Below are 23783 nucleotides of genomic sequence, written 5' to 3' on the forward strand. Positions count from 1 at the left end.
AGGAATTACTTGCACATGAATTGCTATTAAGCCTTTCCAAAGTTGCATGCCTGCAACATTAAGAGTCCTTCATTTGTGCTATCCAGATTCTATGCATAGTTCTCTTACACTCATGAAGCTGAAGAAGCTTCATCATTGGTGTTGGAGATGCTTCAGTACTTGAATGCAGAATCACACACTGTATTAATAAGTTTTATTTTTTACATACCCACAAGTTTCAGTTACTTCTTGGAAGATGACCTCACGGATCTAAAGATATACAGGCATTTAAAAAAATTTGGATTCAACTAGTATTTATATATGTGTAGTTTTTTAAAAAAACAGTCTATGATACCATGAATATGATTATTTTGTCAGGGAATAAAAATATCATGATTTTTGGAACTATATAATCTAATATTCACCCAGCCTCTGCTCTGTAGTTAATAAATTTAAATAAGAAAGCTGAAGATGCTAAAAATATACTTTTACATTAATAAAACACACAAGCTGCCAAAAGGGCAACAAGCAAATTGTTATGTCCTGTCTGTCCTGTGCATTCTTTGATTTAAAACAGCATTTCCGCAATTTCTTAATTTACAGGCTGTATGTCTAAGTCATATAATATAGATGCATTTTATCATTGCATATTGAAACATTAGTCTTGTGTTAAAAATATTTAGTTGCTAAACAGTGGAATTCTGTAAGGATGATGGCTGGTCTTAACTCATGCTTTAATCTTTTACTAGAATGATCAGTAGATTGCATCTCTCCAATCAAGAGGGACACGAAGCTACATGATTTACTTCTGTAGTAACAGAAGCTAGAAATTATTAAGTCCCAAACTAAACAGAGAAATCCTCAGGAAGTTTGTACCTTTTACAAGACCTCAACACACTCTGAGTAGTTTAAAATAGATAATGACCATCAAATGGACTACTATTAGTGTCCTTTGCCCTCATGATCGAAACACATTTTTGTTCAAATGTCTATGATTTCCATTACCAAAGAGTACAAAAGTTAAAATAAACCCTTGATGTCTTACTGAAGTCAATGGAACATAGGGACATTCAATATCTAAAATGAGTTTTCTTTTAACAGGTTCACTAGAGTGTTGGTTTCCAACGTATGAAATGGAAACTTGTGGGAACACACAGATTATTTCTCAAAAGATTTTAAATACGAATTCAAGAAAAACAGAAACCTTGTCAAAAGACTTCAATTTGTTAGTCCTTCATCTCTCCACACTTAGAAAGTTTTAAAGGTTTGCGAATTGAAATTGTTGAACCCCACTAATTTCAGTGAGTTTCTCCTTAACCACTGGATACAGCTCTAAGAAACTTAGGTTGATTCCAGGATAGAGAAGTGGAACCTTGCATATCCTAAAATGATTTACAGCTTGTGGCTGTTTACCAAAAGGGTGCCAATCATTATTTTATTATGTATCTGCCAAGAGCACCCAAGGCAAGCAAGGCCTCCCGCTCCAGAGCACTCTCAAGTTGGGCTGCATGGAAAATACTTTTGTAATAAACCCGCATGAACTGCATAAGGAATTGCTCCTCATGAGCAAAGACCAGTGTCTCAACCTGTTGTAAATTTACCTCACACTTACTCTCAGAAAACTCTGGGCGATCAACAATTCAACTCAGTAAAAGGTAAAATAGAGATGGAAATGTTCAGCAACCAAGTTCCAAAGGCAAAACAAACCAGTCATTTACCCAGTCTAAAACTTGACCTGGTATGGTCCTCAGGATTTTGTGTTTCAGGCAGCTAGAGAAACTACAAAGAATTCTGGTTTTCTTACAGTCCTTCTGCCAGAGATGAGTTCACAGAATTGATCCATAAGACATTATCCAGCAAATGGTTTGGGGGTTTAAATCACTGAGCATTACAGATGCTGTTACTGAGAAAGGGTTCTGCTGATACAGCTTCCAAGCCTACACCCTGAAATACGAGGGACCCAAATAAACTCCTAGGGACTTCTTGTTTTTTCTCTGTCCAACTAATGAACTTTTGCAAAATTACTTCAAGTCAATCGATTAAAGTAAATCTCTGGAGACAACTGGGGAAGATTTGCATGGTACTGAATTCAGGAAAGATAAACAATAGGCAATGTACTGGTTTGGGCAGCTCATCTGTTTCTCATCTGCTAATGTACAGGTTCAATTTCTCCCACCTGTTTGGAATTTCTGAAAACAATGATAAGCTTAATGAGCCTTACAGGTAAAACACCTCCTAATAATATATTTGCAACACAGATAATTCTATTCTTTAAAATAGATATATGAAAACCAGAAGACAGATTTACATTTCCAACTACCACATATTGACTTCACTTTCTTTATTAAAAATGCTCCTTTATAGCAAAAGAAATCCGTGTATATATTGTTCTTTGGGTTTTTATAAACAAATTAGGGAATGACAGAAAACTTACAGGGGAAACAGATGTAATTTATGGACATCTGTTGCTTTTGTTTTTGTTTTTTTTTTTTTTTAAATTCACTTTGGGACACACACAGGTCTTTCAGAGAGAAGTGTACAGAAAAGATAATTTGAAGGAAAAGCTACTACACTGCAAAAGCCTAAAAAGAAGCAGTTATTGTAAAAGACAGCTGGAGTGTCATTTCCTGAGTTCCTCATGTGCTGCCATTACACAAACTGCAACAGAACGATAATCCACAATGAATTATAAAGAGAAATCCCATTTGTCCCCCTCACACGCAAAAGAACAGAGCAGATACCTCATGGCAGATGATCTGTCAAGATCCTTCCTCACTTGTGAGAAATATATGTTTCATTACAGATTATTTTTTTAATGTCTTTTCTGACATATCACTCTCCAGGGAGACTGCTGCACAGCAGCCCACACATTTTCTTAGTGGCTGTTCATTTCAATTCATCCTTTAAAGTTTCTTGAAAATGTGGACTATTAAGAAGAAATATGTCCCCAAACAGATTCACACCACCAAATGTCCGGCAAGGGCAACAGAGTACCAAAAATGAGTGTAGGACATTTCTCAAATAATTTAAAATAGGTATTTCTTTAACTAAAATCACACCAAAACTTGGCTACCCAGCCACCATCATCTAATTGAAAAGCACCTTTTAAGACATGTTGTTGCAGTAGACATTTCAATATGTAATGTCAACTGTCATTCTGCTATTACCAAACATTTAAAAAATCAGGATAAAACAGTTTTTGAAAAGAAATGAGTTATACAGAACTACTACATGTGCAACATAAGCACTGGTCAGTGATGCTGCAGCTGGATCATCTTATGATGAATGTGAAGCTTTTGCTTGCTTTAACTCAATGCTGCAGTGGTTTCCATTAAACATTAAATATTTGCAAAGGGCTAATTCACTTGACCCTCAGACCAGGAAATAACTGCAGTATCTCAAATGAGAGAAAGAGACGATCAGTGCAAAAACAGATTTAAAAAAAATATTCCCTTTCCTCATTTAAAATTCATAAGACAAGAAAATACTGGAAGGGATCTATATAAAAGTACAGTTTGAAAAGTCTGGAATGTGGAGAATAAGGTGAGATCTGGATACAGTTTGTAGCTCTGTTGATTCTCATTTTCAGCAACACACTTTCGACTCTAGATTTGAATGTTTCCAATTAAGGGTAGTAAAAATAATACATCTTTGTAAACACTTTAAGATCTACAAATGTAAATTGTTGAGTGGAATTGCTATTCTCATCATCAATCCAAAGTCAAGAAACAACTTTTTCAAAAAAATACCTATTAATTGTTAGGTGACAGCAGTGTAGCCTCCGATGATTTCATTTACAAAATGCAAGCTCTTACAAGCAAAGAAACAAGAAGTTAAGGACATCAAATCTTGCTCAAACTACTTAATATGCAAGAATAGTATTCGCAGGTACAAAGAAATGCATATTTTACCATGTAATTATCTTAAGTTTGATCTGTGGATTTGTTTTACATGTATGGCTGATGTTTGATTTTCCTGATTGATACTAAGTTTCTCCAGTGATAACATCCATTTTTCCACTGCTATTTCTAGATAATCAGAATAAGATATACTTCAGCAAAATGAGTAATTTGACATACTCATTATAAATGCTCCTAGATTTATTTTTAAACTACACACAGAGCATTACCCATGCTGTCTACTTTAGGCCAGACTAGAAAACTAACAGTGGTCCTCATGGAAGTCCTTGTCCAAACTTAATAGCTATAGAAGAAACTTCTACCTTGGGTCCTTTGAGCTGCAAATGCCTAAAATTCCCTGAATTAGGTAGTGAAGATATACAGCTCGTTTTACCTAAATATTTCCCCTTTATTACTGCTGTGCCCACTTTCTATGTAGATATTACAGATGGAAGAATATTCATCTGTTAAACTCTGAGTTAAGACCCTAGTGTTACCTTAGATTCTTCTTTGTATTTACAAACCCCAGTAAATACACATTTCATTTTAAGCAAGTCCATAAATGCTTGGAGGACAAGGACCTTCAGGCTCATTCAATAAATAGTGTGAGATTTATAAGTACAGTAAATCTGTCAGTTTGGTTTTTTTTCAGTATTCAGAATCTGCAAAATATCTGGCATGTGAGGATGTTGTTGTTACTTTACAATTACCATTGAGGATGGTGTTGTTACATTATCAATTTTTGAAATAGAAAATGGAAATAATCACATTCAATTTGTTGAAAACCTGGTACTTAGATTGTTCAGGAATGTAGAAGAAAAAAGTCATTGATGGCTGTTTAAAGAAATCTGCAGAGGTGTCCAAACAGTGAAACAACATTTTAAATCTTCCAGTCACTTTGAGGAAAGATTTTATCATTGAAAATACATCACCTCCAAATAACAGATCAGCCCATGAGCTTGTGAGCAATGGTAAATGATTTCACTGATTGCAGTCCACAGTATGCAAGCAGCTCTTTGTACTTCAGCCATTGCTTTGGTCACTGAAAGCATTTCTGGATGACAGAGTGCCACTAGAGAATATATCCCCCATCATCTTTTTCTTCTCTGTCAGCTTAAATCACTGAGAAATACGCTCAGTTTTCAAATAATGGAATTTTTAAAAAAACCCAACCATTTTACTGTGTCTGCCCTTGAAAGCTGTCTGATGCAAGACGAAATGAGAAAGCCTATTTAATCAGTGTAAACTGCCTTTAGGAGTTATTAAGCACTTATCAGTGTGTTGCTGTAACCTAAGTCTGAACATGGAAAAAAAAAAAACCAAACCAAAAAAATTAAGACAGCTGCAAATAAAATATATTAATGTTCTCACCAAAATTCTCTCACTCTGTTTGGAGCAAAAAATAGGCAATTTACATAAGGTTTTCTGAGTGCGATGTAAAAGGGGAAGAAAAGTGTTAAAGCAGATGCACAGTTATAGTCTCACATACAGCAACTCTCTAATATTGCTCTTGATACTCCTTTATGTCGTTGTGTCTCCTTGAAAAGATATAAAAAAGACACCAAACATCCATGGCTACTCTTGCATATCCAGAAATAGAATACATAGTCTTGGCATCTCAGGTACATTTAGGTGAGCCTAACATTAGGTTAGCCTACACTCCTACACTATACATAAGAAGAAGAGTAGCACAGCAAAGGTCCTTCTGGTCTTTTGAGACACTAAACAGCATACTCACTGCTGATGCTAAAGGTTGAAGTGGAGAAGGAGAACCATTACATCCTCCACTGACTAACTGGAGCATGACTTCCATTCATATTTCAATAAAAAAGGAGTAGAGCCACACAATAAGACAAAATCTGGTACTAATTCAGTCATTGTATTGGTATACTCATTTTTCAGCATCAAGATGCTCTCAATTAGTGTATTTTCTAGCACATTTGCATTTTTAAAGTCACAGGCTTTGGTATTCCTTGACATCTGACCAGTCTAGTCAACTTATAGCTGCATAATGAAAATACATTAAAATGACTGAATTGCTTTGATATGATTTGGTATGATATATTTAGTGATGTAGATACTTGTAGCAGCTAACATGAGTTACTTATAGTTAACAATAGCATTAGCAAATGCACTGAAATTAGCACTGTAGAATAAGGGACTAGTTCAGTTTTAAAACTTAAGTAGTAATACAAGACTAAGAAGCAGCTTAAGTGAAAGTGACTTGTCAGTCAATGTGAAAGTTGTGAAGGTGTCGCACACCTTCAGAACCAGCAGATCCTGAGAGCCAGTCATGGTCACAGCTAATTTTTAGGCACCAAGTGCATTTAAACAAAATTAGGTATTCTTTTCTACCCAGACTGACATCTTAGAGTGTCCTGGGTTGCTTGGGGAGAGGACCCAGAGGACAAAGGACCTCCTGGGAGACACTGTCTGAGAACACACAGCATGGCTGGAACCACCACACAGACCCATCCAACTTCGCTCCTGGGCTGTGTCCTCTCTCCTGCAGAACAGGGAATCTGTGCAATTTGTGTAACTGCATAGATTTGTGACATACATTTTGGTAGCTGAGTAAAATTTATTCTTCAAGTACCAAATGTCTTTTGGTCTTAAACTGTTTCAATATTGCAGAAGAGAGTGTCATGGAGTCCTCCTATAACATCTAACTAAGACGTAATTTCCATATATCTTTTTAAACCAACCTATTTGTCAGATCTGTTGATGTCATTTCTTATCTTGGTATCTGACTCTACCACACCTGAAGTTCACTTGTAAGATTATACAGCAGGAATAGAAATCTTTTCAGATTCTACAGAGTGCTCTAAAAATCTAGATAAAATAACCTAGTTTCTATAAGATTTCAGAGCCATTTCCATTTTACCTACTTAAGTTTTTAAAACTCCATTACTTTCATTCCTTTAAAATTCTTTAAGACATCCATATAAGGGAAGATTTTAGAAATATGGTGAAATGTGAATTAGGAAGAGGACTGCAATAGAACATACAATTAAAATTCTAATTTAGAAAGTTATTCCCTGGAATACGAGATAGCAATAACTTAACCTCATTAATCTTCCTGATTTATATCCAGCTAGAAAACATAGCATGTAGATGGGATTTTATGATCTCTTTTTTATAGAAAGGTCCCTCTGGGTACAATATGTACACTTGCACTGTAACTATTGTGAAAGATACATTATTTTTAACTTATGTGTAAAAACAATTAAAGTTTGTCTCAAGCAGTTCTTATTTCCTCTCATAAAACCATATTTCTGCTTTTGGAGGACTTAAAGAATAGTGTTCATGTACAGAATGTAGGATTTTCATATCTTTGTATTCCTCTCTCTCGTTTTGTTTTGTTTTGGTTTTTAACACAATATGTAATTACAAGTTTTAAAAGTTTTGTTCTCAATTATTTGTGGAGATCTGTGATGCAAAAAACCAAAACCTGTGGCACCATTAACTCAGTTAGTCTGGAAGTTCTAGGGGTCTGTCACCGTGGCTGCTTGGAAAACAACTGCAACAAGACCAGAAGTTACAGCAGTGACACTGAAAAAAGGAGTGATTAAACTGATAGCTACCTTGGGTAGCTTATCCTGTAGTACAGGAAAGTGAGGTATGTTTTCAAAGATGCTCCAATCCACCAGTCACCTGTTGCCCTCCTCTGGTCTCTCTCCAGTGGTTCCCTGTCTCTCCTGATGCAGTATTCCAGCTGTGGCTTCACCAGGGCAGAATAGAGGGGGGTAATGACCTCCCTCGACCTACTGGCCACCCTCTTCTTTATGCAACCCAGGATTCTGTTGGCCTTCCTGGCAACAAGGGCACACTGCTGGATCATGGATAATTTACTTTCTATCAGAACCCCCAGATCCTTCTCCTCCAAACTGCTTTCCAGCAGGTCCTCCCATGAATTTTTGGTTAGTTCATGTTTTATGTAGTGATTGATGACAGCTACTCACTCATTGCCCAATACGCTACGTAATGCACAAAACAAGGAGTAAGGATTCCAAGAAACTCATCTGAAGTAAGTGGAACTATACATTCCATGGCAAAACACTTTCCATGATGAGATTGACACTGCAGGTCAGGACAGTGCTCTTTCAGCAATTATAGTATTTGAAGAGGTACTATTTATTTAATGCCTGTGCACTTTTGTCATCTGCTTGCTGAAGATTATTTCTAATGAAAGGTGATCAACACTGAACTGGTGGATACAAATGGTGCTAAGAAAGGTGCCTTTTGATACATTTCTAGATACTGCAAAAATATTTTGCCTGCTTCTATCTGAATAAACCATTGTAACTGAGGCAGTGTGCTGAGCTCAGAATTCACGAGGACTGCATGACTCTTTAAATTATTGTCTGACCCAAGCATAGAAAACCTGATAACATCTTCAAACCTCCTTTAAATAAAAACTGGTTTTGATTTGGAGCCACAAAATCTGGAAAAACCTTGAATGTAACAGAATTCCCTGAAGCAACAGAAAACAGCATATGTAGAAACAACCCAAAAAGCAAACAAATGTTGAATTTGAAAAGTGAACAAAAGTCTCCCTATCTTCATCCAAGCTGTAATGTACACACAGCAGATCTAACCTTTCAGAAGTGATAAAGCACTCCTCAGATTTTACCCACTAAGTGAGCCTCAAGGGTTTTCAAGAGTGTATCTAGGCCACTCTATTTAATATAGTTTGGACAGAAGACAAGAAAGAAACAAAGATCACATAATAAGATTTTAATTCTGCTAAAGGGTGACGCTGACATCATAATAAACAAAAGATAAAAGCCCAAGTACACTGGCGTGCACAGATGGAACACAAATATTTTGCACACACTTGTTTTTCCCAGTGGATAAGAAAGTATTTCTCAAGGGCAGTAAGAATATTAGGCTAGGCTAAAACAGATAAAGGTCTACTTGCAGTGCCCTTTCAAAAAAAGGACAGCACTTCATTGTGATGGTTCATTACATTTTTCTAATCTTCACAGGAAACTTTGGTGCCTTGATGTCTGCTTTGCTTGTTTGCAAATACACCATTTGCTAGCATATATGAAAACAATCACTCATTCCTCCAGGCATGACTTTTAGCCCAGCATTTTCTGTGTACTAAAGAAAAAAGATCTCTACTTCCCACTTTTCCTGGCTGGCATCCAGTCCCTGTGCCTATTATTTGCTGTTCTGCTCTGCTCAAGGGAGAGCAGGACTGGGTCACAGTAGAACCACTGAGTCCTTCCACAGGGATAGGAGCTCCTGCTACTTCAGTATTCAGAACTCCTGGCTCTGGCTTTTTAAAGTTCTGTTTCCTTTTCCCAGTCATGCCTCTGCAAGCTCTCGCTATAATTGCTTCCTGCCAATCATCTTCCCTTTGGACACACTTACTAGAAAGGAGTTGGCGATTAAAAACTTTGGAAAAAAAAATGATGTTGGGTCCTAGACAGATCCATACCTCTCTGAGAAACTACTGAAAGAATAATGCAGAGTATTTAAGAGCACCTCATCAGCATAAAAATAGTAGCAGTAGTAACTGGATTGACAATGATGACAACAATTGCAGTCATTTGTTAACCTGATCATTTTTGGTATGCTCACAGTATACTGACAGAGAGCAGCACATCAATCGAGCCCCCAAGATACTTGCTAGAATGAGGAGGCACACTAATGAATAGCAGCAGCTTACCAACCTGAACTCTCCTATTTTGATGTTTGAAATGTATATACAGCACTTTCTAATTTGAAGAGAAGTATCCCTGCAGCAATTTATAAGCCAGGCTTAAAACCATAGTTATATAAATAAGTATAGATATATATATAAAGTATATAATTAACAGACTCATGGGGTACTCAGATGACCCAGACTCAGCTAATGAAAAAAGTGAAGTGGAAATACTCTGGGTTAATGAGGGAGGGGCAAAAGGAGTTGCTGTCCCTAAACAATGTCACTGGAGTGACCACTTCTGCATCATTAATCTAACATCAGACATGTGGTACTAGTATTTGCCAATGGAAAAGTACAAATATACCATACTAAGCAATCTTTTCACAACTGCATGTATGCACAGGAGCTTATCAATGGACATTTGTATTGTCCAACTACTTCCATGTAATCAGCTTGTATATTCCTGACGCCTGTGAAAGAAACTTTTGAAGAGCTTTGGAAAGTCATTTAAATTTGTATTGACCTTGTGAAATACAATGGAGATACTTGGAATATCTTCTTTCTTCTAATGTATCACTCAAACAGTATACATTCAGAGAATACACTCTGCAAATGAAATGAGCATTGGACTAACTAAGAGGAAAAAACCAAACTCTAATGATAATGATGAAGTTAGCAATTTGAGTGCAATCAGTTACTTATTGGGTAGATAAGCAACAAGGATGTCTCTTCTATTCTAAGCTGGTTATACTTGCTATGTACAAGTAACAGCAGTTTAGCAAAATAACAAATCAAACGTGATAGTCAAAGGTAACAGATTCGGGGGGGGGGAGGAGGGGAAAGAGAAGAAAACTGCCATTTTTTGATAGGACAGGTTTTTTTCTAAAGGATAATATGGTGATGACATGAAGGAGAACTGTTAATGGAGTAAGGGAGCTAACTGAAAAGTTACAAAGTCCATGTACAAATGGATTATAAAAAAGGAATTTAACAAACAAGCAAAGGGGTGGTCACAGAGAAGAAAAAGAGTGTGAAATATTGTTTACACTCAAAGCTCTGAGAACAGAAAAGAAGTAATTGTAGTTCAGCACTTTCCTGATGAGCAGGTCCCTTGCAAACATGCCACCTAGTTACTCTTTTGTTCAGATTCTGATCTTGCTGAGTATCAAAACAATTCTTCAGCAATGAAGATTGAGGTTTAATGACTAGATGTATAATTTTGTTTTTTGCAATCGACTTCCTCATTTTCTCTTTTGCATAAACTGAGAAAATACAGTAATTTATCTGCTCTCTGTGGACATTTCGAGATTTATGTACATTGCAGCTCTACATTTTTATTTTACATTTCCTTTCATTAGAACACTGCACTCAAGCAAGATTAATTGAGGCAAGTCAACACTATAAAACCTCCACTTGAATAGTAGCAGATGCCTTTATTCTCTGCATGCCTCCATAAAACAAAACTTTTTAAAATATATAAATATTTCCCTTACAAGACAATACGAAGATTCCAGGCATCTGTCTCTCATTAAACCACTTACTAGTTGTTTAAAATAAACCAATAAAGTCCAAATTTATTAGATTTTTTAATTAAAAGGTTTATTAGACTCCACAACAAAATCTGCCAAGGGAGCCAGATAAAGGGATGAGGAGTGAGCTAGAAAGACAACAGTAACCTGGCACTGCAGCATCTCAGTCCTGCCACTTGGTGGGAATTCCAACTTTCAAATAAAATCCCATTTAAACAAGGGAAGACTTATGCTATGAGATTCAGGGACACCAGCTCAGTGGGAGCTAGACTTCCAGCTGGAATACTAGGGAGGGAATATACCAGGGAATATACAGCTTGAATGTTAGGGACACCAATAATGGGGTTGAATGCTATTTAGCAACTTCATTAATGGATGATAGGGCAGAGTGCAGCCTCACTAATCATAGAATCATTTAGGATGGAAAAGACCCCTAGGATCATCAAGCCCAACTGTTGAATTAGCACTGCTAAATCCACCACTAAGAATGTCCACAAACAAAGTGCTAGATCTACATATCTTTTAAATAGCTCCACGGATGGTAATTCAAGCTCTTCCTGGGCATCCTGTTCCAGTGCCTGATAACCCTTTGGGTGAAGAAAATTTTCCTAATATTCAACCTAAACCTCCCCTGGTGCACCTTGAGGCCATTTCCTTTCATTTTACTACTTGTTACTGTGAAGAAGAGACAAACACCCACCTCGCTACAACACCTCGCTTCAGGTAGCTGTATAAAGTATTACAGTCTTCCCTCATCTTTCTTTTCTCTAGACTAAACAACCCCAGCTCTCTCATTTGAAGAGAAAAAAATGTCAGTTCCTTTAATGCTTGACAGAGGAGTCATTTGAATGGAGAACATGGTACTGAAATTTTGTCTGACAGCTCAATGATTAGGGCACCTTCTTGATACAAACAATATTAGAAATATTGCAATAATACAATAATACATAGTATTCTTCAAAATTAAGTTCCAGACTGAATTGCATGGAAACTAGAAACACCCTGGAATTATCTAACCTAAGTTACAAGAAAAAGACTTGTCTTCTTAAAAGAAATAGGCTTCTGGGACACTGAGATGGTACAAATCGTCAAGTTAGTAAAAGATAGTAAGATACCAGAAGACAAGAAAGCTGATTCAGGCTCAGTGAACCTTTAACTCTGGTTTACTCCCACATTTACAGTAAGCTCCCTCAATTTAGTGCAAATTTATCAATATAACATGGTGGTCCCATGTCCCACTCTGGCTCTCTTCCAAGCCCCAAGTCAACAGTCAACCTCTGTTAATTGAATTTAGTTTCATAAGAATGTATTTCAAAATATATCTGAACCAATACCCAAAAAAGTATGGTTTGTTTTTTTCATAGTAGGTAGATAAATTTGAAAGTTTTACTTGGTAATTTCACTGTAGTCACAATAGCTGACATCTAATCTTGCCAAATCAGTTAAAATACAAATTCTTGATAGGATACCACATTAAACTTGAAATTTAGCATAAACTAAGATTTCACTAGAGGATGCTGAAACTTCATGTGGGCAGAGCTGTCTGGCAGACATAGTACTTCACTGCTTTATGCACACATTTTAAGCTTTTTAAAATGCGTGTATTGATGGCACTAAAAATAGTACTTTCTGTAGTGTATCTTTTCCCCTTTTTCTCTGTGGAAATAGAGGAGAAAGAAACCTTTTTTGCTTTTTCATACTACTTCACTACTAAGCTTGAGTGCTGCAACATACTGCCACTTGGTGCTAAAACAGTCACAGGGGTAGCACCATTCAAAACTTCAGTGACACAAAAAAATCATGCTACTATTAAAAATCTAGATTAGTCAGGTTTCCAGGGACTCTGGTACTTGCTGTTCTGCAAAACTGGGTAAATAGGACAGGTGACTTTTCCCTCCCTCAATCCCAAAGACACTGAATCACTATCCTAGTATAACTCCGTCCTACAGCTGTTTCCACGCCCTGGCCTCCCCAGTCAGCACATCTCCTCCACTCTTCTTCTGAGGGAAAAAGAAGAGTGCTTCTAGCAGAAATAAATAGATCAGGAATGTAGTTCACATCCTGCTCCTCCTTTTTGCTGGTGTTAGGGAGAAGGACCTCTACCCACTGTCCTGCCTGCTGTGCTCAGGAGGAGGAGGTGGCAATGGCAGAACCTGGGTGAGAGATGTAGAGTAGGTCTGGGCTGGACCAAGCAGGGAAACTAAAAAACTGTGGCCTGTTTTACTTATTGTGCAGCACCACCAAAGGCAAAATCACTGTTCTTCACTAACCCTATGCTTTCAAATACTCCTGCAATGACTATGGGACTAGGAATGTTTTCACCTTACCCTCCCCATCACTCAGCAGGTAAGTGGGGTCCCCCCACCTATGATGAGATGTAGTAAAAAGGTAAAGTTTTATCTGTGGGAAAGGATCTTGGTATCAGAGAGAGCACTTCTGGGAACAAATGTAAACACTAAGTAAGCACAAGCAGATATCTGTGTCATTATGTAGCTAGGCAAAAGTTTAGTAGTTTCCCTCAATTCTTGGCCCTTGGAGCAGGGCTATTTAAAGAAGATCCAACCTGGTCCCTTATAAGATATTTAACATAATTCCAGTATAGTATACTTGAGCTAAAAGAAAACATACTCCTAGTTATGTCAACAGGAAAGACATTTGCAATAAACACAAATGCTGTGCAAAGAACTGACAAATGGAGGGAAAATATGTCAATCTCTAATCAGATCTACAATTAAACATATAAAAAGCATGAGCAATATATGTGATTTTCCTTGGATTCAGTTTGGTATGTTCTAGCTACTATCAGTTCTATAGACTTGATTCACAAGGTAACCATCAAAATGCAAAATTCAAGCTGGTGATGCTGTAAAAGAAGAGACAACTAAAAAGTCAGTGCTAAAACTGAAATGTGCATAAAACTACTAGGAAAGAAGTAAGACACCAAATTTGCTTAGATTTGAAATGTTTTCCCCAACGTGAAGCCAAAGCAAATGCTTTGATACAGTCTGGAAGCTCAATTTTTTCATTTCAAAATTCATATAACCGTCCCCCTTTTGCTCTCCAAAAGGCAGGAAGTGGTTTACTGCCCCCACTTTAATTTTGATTCCACTACCTTTATATCCTGTAAGTAACATGACTCTCTTGAAAGGGCTCAATTAATACAAGCAAGGTTCTTTGTAGGATAAAGCCCTTCTCAGAATAAAAGGCCAAGGATTAGGCTTTGCATAAAAGCTACACTAATTTTAAAGAAAAAATTTTTACAACTGAGGTTTTTTTTTGTTTTTTTTTTCCCCCTCTTTATATTTACAGCATTTCATAGACCAAGAGCAAGAAAGTGGACAGGAACAGCTACTAAATTAAAAGAACTAGAAAACATGGAAGATGCTATCTTACATAAAGAGCTCTTTGTGTTCTTTATAAACTGAAGTGATCTTAGTTCTATAAAATTGACTACTTGTATGTAGGAAAAAATAAAAATTTTACCATTTCATGTCACTTTGTTTGCTTTGAATATAGAGAAGCATTGATTTCTTTTCTTCTTTATGTGAGTTAAAAGCCATATTGGGTCAAATCAGAGGTCTATACAACCCATGATTTTTTCTACAGCAGCATTAGTAGTAGATATTTACAACAAGGTATGAAGAATAAAGCAAACGGAGTGAATCTTTCCCTAGCACACCCTCTTATCTTCTAGCAATCAATGGCTTTCTTAAGCAATCTCTTCCACAGTCAGAGACTTCATGCAGCCATTCTGCTTACTAATGAATTTGTCTAGCCCATTTTTAAACCCATTTATAATTTTGGCTTCACAGCATCTTGAGGCAATGAGCTCCACAATGTAATTATGTGCTGTGTGAAAAATATTTCCTTTTGTTCACTTTAAATCTGCTGCTTAATAGCTTTGTTAGGTGCTCCCAATTCCCTGTATTTTAAGGAATAATGAATAATTGTTGTTAGCATTGCAGATGTAACATTGATCTCTGGCACAACTCAGAATATCCTAAGGGGGTATTACAGCAGCCAGGAATGAGCAATACCTCACTATCCTAGAAACAAGGTAGAGAACTTATACTGGAACTGATAAAGTGGCTCTGTGACACTTTAAGGATTTCCTTACATAGAATCATTATGCCAACCTGACAGAAGCAGTGTACAGCTGTACTACACTAAGCATAAAAGCTGGAGTTGAAGTATGAATGAATGAATGAATGAGCAAAATTACAAAGTGAAAATGCAGAGTTTTACGGTTCTTATATGTCCACCTTGATCAGAGACACCCATGATAAATAGAAACAGGAGTGGATAAGAATCAAGGCTAGGTGAACAAAAGCTCAGCTGATATCACAGTTGAATGCAGAAGACAATGTTCTGAAATACTCTTCAAGCATACAGTACACTAAAGGGTTTGGCAATGAATAATGGTTGGCAGCACTTGGAAATGCAATACTGATATCACAAAAGACTGAGGAAATGTTGTATGCAGTCTTTCTCAAGATTAAAAAGCATATGTCTCAACATGACAGTCATGCTTAGATTCAGAGGATCTTGGAAGGACATAAAAATCTAAAAAGAGCTTTGCACTACAAGCTTTTCGGCATCTATTTAAGTCACCTCATTCCTTTCCTAACTACTCAAGTGGGGTTGACGGTGGCTGCTTTTACTGTTCTTTCCTGAGTAGAAGATACAGGCTCTGACCTACCTTTTTGATTTGTTATGTCATACTGGAATTCTCCTGCTTTGTCATCTTGGTAAGGAAAAGCATGGAGACTGCTCACAGGTAGATATATACTGTGAAGAACTTGAATGTAAGGATTTTCTTATATCAAAACTTGAAGCCCTGTGACACAGCCACGTATTTAAGCATCAAAGGCAAAGTATTCCTGTTGCCTTGTCCCAGACTAATCCCTCACTAGAGCCTTATGCTTACTTCAAGAACCAATATTGCACTGCATGGATGATTTCACCATTCCAGAACATGCACTGGGATGCATTCTATTCAGAAGGGCATCCTGCCACTGTTTGGGTAAGTCAGAGACAAAAATCTACAATTTTGCTCAAAAGAGCTCATAGTCCCTTTTCTGCAGTCTGCCTTTGTAAGCAGAAGGAAGCCACAGCTATGTCTGCTTCAGAACAGTCCCAGCCTGCACATCAAGGAAGGTCCTCAATTCTTTTGTCTCCCTTTGGTGTGTGTTGTAGGTATGGAGATAGCCTGCCTCTTAGAGACTTAGACCTCTCCCTTGTAGAAATAAGAGCTTCTTTTTGGTGATATATTAAGAAAGAGAAGTTATTATTGCATAGGCAAGCACCTTACAGCTAGACAAGTAATAATAGATGCATTTTAAACTTACATAAACACATACTATTTAATTTTTCCACAGACCAAAGCAGAGAATTGTCAGTAATAAATCTTTTTAACATCTCAGGGGAATGAAACTGCACCATTTTGTGGACAGATATTCAAGCTCTGACACCATTACTTGAACATGTCTAAACTATTATGTGACTGATGACCCTGGTATTGCTTCCATTTAAGCAAATGGCAAAAATGTAAAATTGGAAAGAATGTGTGTTAAAATCAACTTTAAAACAGTCCCTTATATCACTTTTAAACCAATGGGACTTGTACACATAAATGCTTAAGTTTTTTTCTGCCTTGGACTTCAAATCAGGATGTAAGGCAAAATCTTTCAGCTCTTGTGTGTGGGTTTGTAGTGAGTGAGTCTGGTCTGCTGCTTTTGTCTTGAGAAGAAGTGTCAATATTATGAATTTTTATCACTCCCAGCAGCTGAGCTGCAAACCTAGCAACTTCAATAATTTTACCTGGTTGCTGCTGCCATCATGTCACTTTTGAAATGCTGACTCTCACTGACAAATCCTCAAAGTCAGCCTGCTTTTCCTTCTGCCCACCTCCTGGGCTGCTTTGTTTCACAGCTACTCTTGTCTTCCCATCAGCTTTGGCTTGGGGCCCAATTTTATCCTATAGTTGCCCTGTTAATCAGTGTCTCTACCGGACCAAGATGGCTGCATCTTCTCATGGCTATTTGGCAGGCTATATCCTCTTCACCTCTCACATGACTTGCTGAGAACCCAGGGCCACCTAACTGCTAATTAGTAAGATGGATGAAGAGCCAGGCAGCTGGAGAACAGCATCAAGAGTGTTGGCAGTGGCATCACTGAGGTCCAGGTATCCTGGTTTGGGCCAGGATAAAGGTGATTCTCTGTCTCGTACTTTTGCTTTTAGCTAAATCTCTTGTGAGTAGCTGCACTTGCTGAAATTAACAGCAAGTTTCTCAGACAGTGTGTGCTTCTAGGACTGATAACACTCAATGTTTATAGTTACTACTAGAGACTGGTGTGCAGAGCCAAGGACACTGCTCAGCTCTGAGGAAAACTTTTACTCTCCAGAAGGAAGAAAGAGGTCCCACCTGCAGCCCTGCTTTGGGGAGGAACGGACAAGATAGATGCCAGAATTGACCAAACAGAGTATTCCATCCCATATACGTCATACTCAGTATAAATTTGAGGGATCACAAGGGTCAAGCCAGTTTTCCAGCTTCCAGCTTCCTGCCCTTCCTGCTTCCCTTCCTTCACCCAGCATCCTGGAAGGATTCCATCCATTCGTCTGCCTGTGGTCCTGATCCGTGCCAGCCCATATCTGTGTGTTCCTGCCTCCAGCTCCCGACTGCTGCCGACTCCAGGAGTCCAGCCTGGACTTTCCCAGGGCTGCCCTGCAGCCTCGGTGGTGACGTGAGAGTTATTGGGGGAAGAGGGGGGAAGGAAAGTGGGATCAATTTTCCTGTATATTTGTATATATTTAGTAATTTTTCCTATTTATCATTACTGTTTCTTTAAAGCTGTGTAGTTTAGTTTCCAATCCATAAGCCACTCTCATTCTCTCTCCTTTCTTTATCAGGGAGGAGAGAGAGATTAATAGAGAGCAGCTGTCACTCAGTTTAATTGCTGGGCCAGTGTTAAACCCTGACACCAGGGCAAGCAGGTGAGGAGCTAGTAGGCTGAGACAGAGGTGATGGAAGGAAACCAGCAGCAGAGAGAGGTGCCTTGAAAACTCTCTTGCCTGCCCAACTATGAGTCAGCAGCTTTTCAGTGGACTTAACATTTCCCACTGAATCTTTTGGGCCCATCAAATCAGTATGTTGTAACAAGAAAACAATTCCTGCTAGGAAATGCTGATTATCTGTTCTATTGTCAGGACAATTACTAAAGCACTACAGGAAATGTGTAAGAAGACATCTTGTGTTCCAGTTGGAAAACTTTAAATATATTCTGAGCCACAGGCTACCTAAGAAAACAAATTTATATTTCCTGAAATATTTATAGTGATTACTTTAATTTATTTAAAACAAATGCATTATAGAAAATAATGCATATTTTAGGTAGGTTGTGGATAAACTGGGACTAATTGAAAACTCCTAATAGCTCAGTTAAGCTAATTTGGTTTGAAAAGTGTTACTCTCACTTTACAAACAGCCGATAATAGTGCTCTTATCATGAATCCAGCAATGGACTAAAATGCCTAATTATTTATAGTGAATAAATACAATCCATAGAAAACACGTAGGATGTATATATAATTAATAAAGACTATATTATAATTGCATTTAACATCATTTGCATAATTTAAAAAGGAATAACTACATGACTGATTTTTTACATTATTTTAAAGGGCACTAATAAAATATGAAGGAGGTAGGGAGGCTTATAGGAGTGGGAAGTAATGAATAATATCTTGAATATTAAAGCACAATATATTATTCTGCACACAGAAATTGGACCTATTCATTTTTGCAGGTGTAACAGGAAAAGTATGGCACATCAGCAGTTTTCAAAAGTAAATAATATGTTACATGAAAAAGGGATTACAGTTTCTGATCAAATATTCAATGTTTTATTTGAAAAATTAATAAGTCAGTCTGGTGCAAATATGTAGCATATAGCCTGTAATGTTATAAAAACTTTTCTTTCTTTCAAATCATACTTGTAACTAGCATTACAAAGTTTAACCCATCACCTTATTGATGCGTGCATTAAAGATAATCTTGCAGATTTCCTTCTGGAATCTCATGGTATGTGTGAAATTAAGTTCAGTGGCCTCATTTAGTGTCCTACTGTGGTGTTCAATAGCCCATAATGATGCACAGATTACCTAAATCTGAAACTAAACCCTAATTTCAAAAGGTACAAGGAGAGCACATATTTGATACTAGCAAAAGCATAGTAGCAAGTTCACTCAGCAAAAACAGCTCACCTAATAGACAAAAAGATTAAAATATATTCTAGAAATATATTCTAAGAATTCTGCTTAGCACAGTTTGACTATTCCTTCACTTCTGGCTGCCAAAGGGAAGGAACACAACAGAGGCTGGAGAACATCAGTGCAACAGATCTCAAATGCTAAAATAGTGGAGTGATGTGTCGATTGTTGGTTATTAAAAGAATAAGCAGAGACCTCTATGTGAGAACACAGAAAGGTGGAAAAGGTTAATTCTTCCCATTGAAATTATATAACCCCTGTGTTAATTACTTGGACACATTGGATGTGGGTAGTGGTTTTCCAAAGATCTGCTTGGTGCCAAGTTGACACCAGTCAGTGAAACCTGGAAGCTATTTCTTTTATTGCTCCAATTTGATATTGAACATGTCCACAGATTTTTCCAGAATAAATTGAGAAAGATTTTGCAATGACTGCAGAGAATAAAAGATCCTAATGATAGAATCGTAGGTCAGGAAAAAGGTGAGCAAAACTAAAATAAGTTTTGAAAGATTGCCATGTGGTATCTGAACATAAGATATGGAAAGCCCAAAACTTTGTGAAACAGATTGAAGCGTTATGGCCATGGGATAACAAAGGAGAAGAGGCACATCCACAAAACTGCATGTAAAAGCTAAAATGATTCAATTTTATATGTTTAAGTACACTCACTCATTAAGGATTAGGAATATCATGCTGTACATTATTTTCTGATTTTCTGTTCAGCTATGATGAAATATGAAGTAATTCCCTTGAAATATCTGAAAAGACTCCCAAGCACATCTTCAGGACCCTGAGAATTGACAGGTTACAACCCTCTTTTTGTTACTGATAGATTTTGTATTTATTCATATGTTTCCCACCATGTATCAGGACTACCAGACTCAATAGAGGCAGCAAATGATTAATGTAAGAACAACCTGCACTCAGTTTATTAATCCACCTGATCAGCTTAAGATCTATATCTAAGGATTTTTGGGTGGGCTGACACTTTTTTGGAGCAGATCAATACCACAAGTCTCTGTTTTAACTGCCTAGGGGGATACAAGGGTCATGAAAGATGCACTTAAAAGCTATCAGGAATTCCTTAGGACACAGACTAAACTTTACATTATATAAAAGAGTGAGCCTGGAAGACTCACATGAAGAAAAATTTTGGGCTGAATTAGGCATCCCTGTTCTTGTGAGGCATCCTTGCTGCTTGAAAGCATATACAGGCCAAAAAATATATATAAATATAATACCCAAGGAAGTCACAGACTGATCAGTATCAAAAATAGCTGTGTCAAAGCCTAAGTAAACAGCTGCCTACACCCCTCTGAGAGTAATCCCAAGGATATTGGAGGCATTCTAGTCTACACAGCTCTGCATTTTTATTATTCAAACAGATAAGACTCCAAAGCCTTTCTAATGAAGCCACGACCTGCCTAAATCTATAATCTATGGTAAGAACAAATTCTAATTAAACCTGCTTAAACAAAAACAAATTAGAAAGCTATTTCTGCATATATATGTACTTCTATTTAAATTGGAGAAGGAATTTATGAAGAGTAAGAGAAGGAAAAAGTGAGATTTAGAAAGTCCTGGGCCACCTCTGACCACTGGGCAGTCAGGCACACTGCAGAATAGGGCAGTGTCATGTGCATGATACTATGCACATTGGCATCACTTTTCAAACATTTGAAATCTGTGAAAAACAGCAATTCACAGCTATTAAGGTTAGGTTCAGAACTGCATAAAACTGGCTTTCACACTAACACATACTCAGCAAAGTAAGTGTCTCTCCTGTGACCCAAACAAAAACCCAAATAAACTCCTATTAACCACCATCCAGCTAGAATTCTTGACAACTGATTCTTGATGATCAACAACTGGAAGTCATCCATTCTGCTATGAGACTTATTAAAAAGTTAATACATGCATTCTATTTCATTGACTAGGAAGCTGTCACCACTACTGTGGGATGTTTATTAGTCAATGTATTTTCTAATTTGGGATAGCTTTATTTCAAATATTTGCTATTGGCCTGGAGTACCTCAGGATTTCCAAAACAAAAAATTCTTTGTGGGCATAAAATATGCTAATTTTTACTATTGCTTTTGACCTCCCTGGATATAATCTCCACAGTGCCAAGGCTTCAAGTGTTCTAGAGTCTGGGATAAACCCAGGCAGGAATAAGTTACCTAGAATTCATAGAAGACTGCTGCAGATCCCACAGCAATTTGAAGGAATTGGGGTTTTACGAATACAGTCCTTTGATAAAGGAGAAATACCTGTCTCACATAAAAAGACCTCTATATCACCATTAGTTGTGGTTATCCTTCATTGTTCATGGGGCTCAGACCACTGCAACTTTCCAGTATTGATGATTCAACTGGGCATTCAGGTGATTTTTCTGAGCCCTATCTAAACAGATGAAACTGCACAAAAAAGAACAACGATGATCTCTGTAGATGAATGTTTCCAACAATTTCCCAGTTTTCACAGGAAAAATTCCCCCTACTTTACTTGTGTTTCTATTTCTGTTATGCTTACAATGTCTGATGAGTTTTCCCATTATTTCAACAATAGACAGAGAGACAAATAGTTACCTCCTCTCAGTTCTGGAGGATGCAGATGTTGTCCTTTGTGTATTTACACTATGGACTAATGCCCCCATTCCCACCCAATGTTCCCGAGTCTTTCTGCTTTCTTTGTAATTTGTGTCTTGAGGAACAGAAAATAACCTACAGTGATTGTGGTATTGACTGTTTCAGCTAGTGCTGCAGAATATCAAATAAAATCAGAGAAAAAGGCATGATAAAAATGTGCAGGTTGGAGGAGAGACAGAGTAGGTGCAGTTACAAGGAACATATGCAGAAAATAGCAGCACCAGCTGGGTCCTGCCAGTAGCTACATCAACATAACATCAACAAAATATTTTTTTTTTCTTACTGTTTTCATGGGATTAGAAGTGTCATGTGAAAGCAAATTTGTCTTTCAGCTGGAACCAAAGAGGGAGAAAAGCTGCAACTGGAGGACTGGCTTGGAGTGACAGATTCTAGTCTGTTACTCCTTTGCAGAAAGTAGAAATTATATCAGACTTTTGTTCTAGGACAGACATTTATTTAATGGTGGTCTGGAGAAAACTCAACATTAAGAGGGCACCCAAGGAGTACAACTTTCTACATTAAAAATGTCCTGCTTGACTGCAATTCTTTCTGCACCCAAAACCAAGCACCTGCATTCCTGCTGGTTTTAGAGAGGTTTTATCCTACTTTTTTTTCTTAAAGTTCTTTTCTGTTTACTCCAGATATTTCACTGTGTGAAAAACTGTTTTTATTGACTATCAGTCATCTACCTGAATATCCATTTCAGTTAAGTTCCATTATGAATAATATATTACTATGAAAACAGGATTTCTTTCACACCCCCAGTTATTCTCAACACTCACCTCCAAATCTTTTCCAATTAGTCTTTTTAATATATATATATATAGTCTCCTTTGACTTTGACCATAATCCCCCACAGAATAACTGAACAGTGACATGACTAAATGACCTATTTAAAAATTCTTCTACCAATTTACAATAGATCCTAAGAAGTGCTAAACTGAAATGAACTGCTTAACATATATTAGATAATATATTTCATGTTCCTGTGTTCCTGACCTTGATAGCCCCTTTGAGTTTGTATCCTCATGGGTATCCATCTTTTAACTGCAGTGATTTAGGGATTAATACAATTACATTGGTGCAACCACTCAGAGTGGAGACCATGCAGCATAAAAGGGGCATAATCAGTATAGTTTATCTTGACAGTATATAACTTCACTATATTAGGAATAGTATTGTTTTAACAATATTAGTATAAAATAATTTCCTGACTGAAACAGTTAATGTCCACAAAGCCTTAAGAAAGGACATGTGCTACTGGAGGTGAAGAGGAGGGAGATGAGAGAGACAGTGGGGGGAAAGGCCTTCAAGTTAAAACTACACAGAGGAACCTTTTTTTAAACTGTTATTGACACAGTCTTGTTAGGGACAGTAAGTGAGGCTGATCTGAGCAAGATAGTCTTTGCAAATCCTGCCTTTTCAAAGGAACCTCAGGTTTTGAGATAATGGAAGCTCAGAACTCCCTGCCATGGAACATAATGTGAAATTGATTTTGCAAGGCTTTATCTACACAAAGTTTCACTGGCTTAATTAAAGGTGTGTTTTTAAATCAATTCTATTAAATCAGTCCAAGCTCCTGTGTGGACACTCTGAAATCGATTTGAAACTGTCTTGTGTCAACTAATCTTAATTTAGCAAAGAAACAATTTACACTGAACAGGAACCCATTTTTGCTGATCAAAAAATAGGGTTAAAAATAATTCTTACAAGATTCTTATAAGATTTTTATTAATTTCTCTGTTTCTGCCCTTGCTATGGCAAACTGTGCTGTCCTCCAGTAGCCCAGCCTATCTTTTT

The 23783-nt window shown here is 37.2% G+C and overlaps 1 protein-coding gene across 6 annotated transcripts in view; it reads right to left on the bottom strand.

Moving 5' to 3' along the window:
* Positions 1-23783, bottom strand: part of PTPRM (protein tyrosine phosphatase receptor type M) — a 466786-nt gene that overhangs the window by 60262 nt on the left and 382741 nt on the right. The window lies entirely within an intron of this gene.

Source organism: Calypte anna, chromosome 2 (assembly GCF_003957555.1).
Source record: "Calypte anna isolate BGI_N300 chromosome 2, bCalAnn1_v1.p, whole genome shotgun sequence".
Lineage (NCBI taxonomy): Eukaryota > Metazoa > Chordata > Aves > Apodiformes > Trochilidae > Calypte > Calypte anna.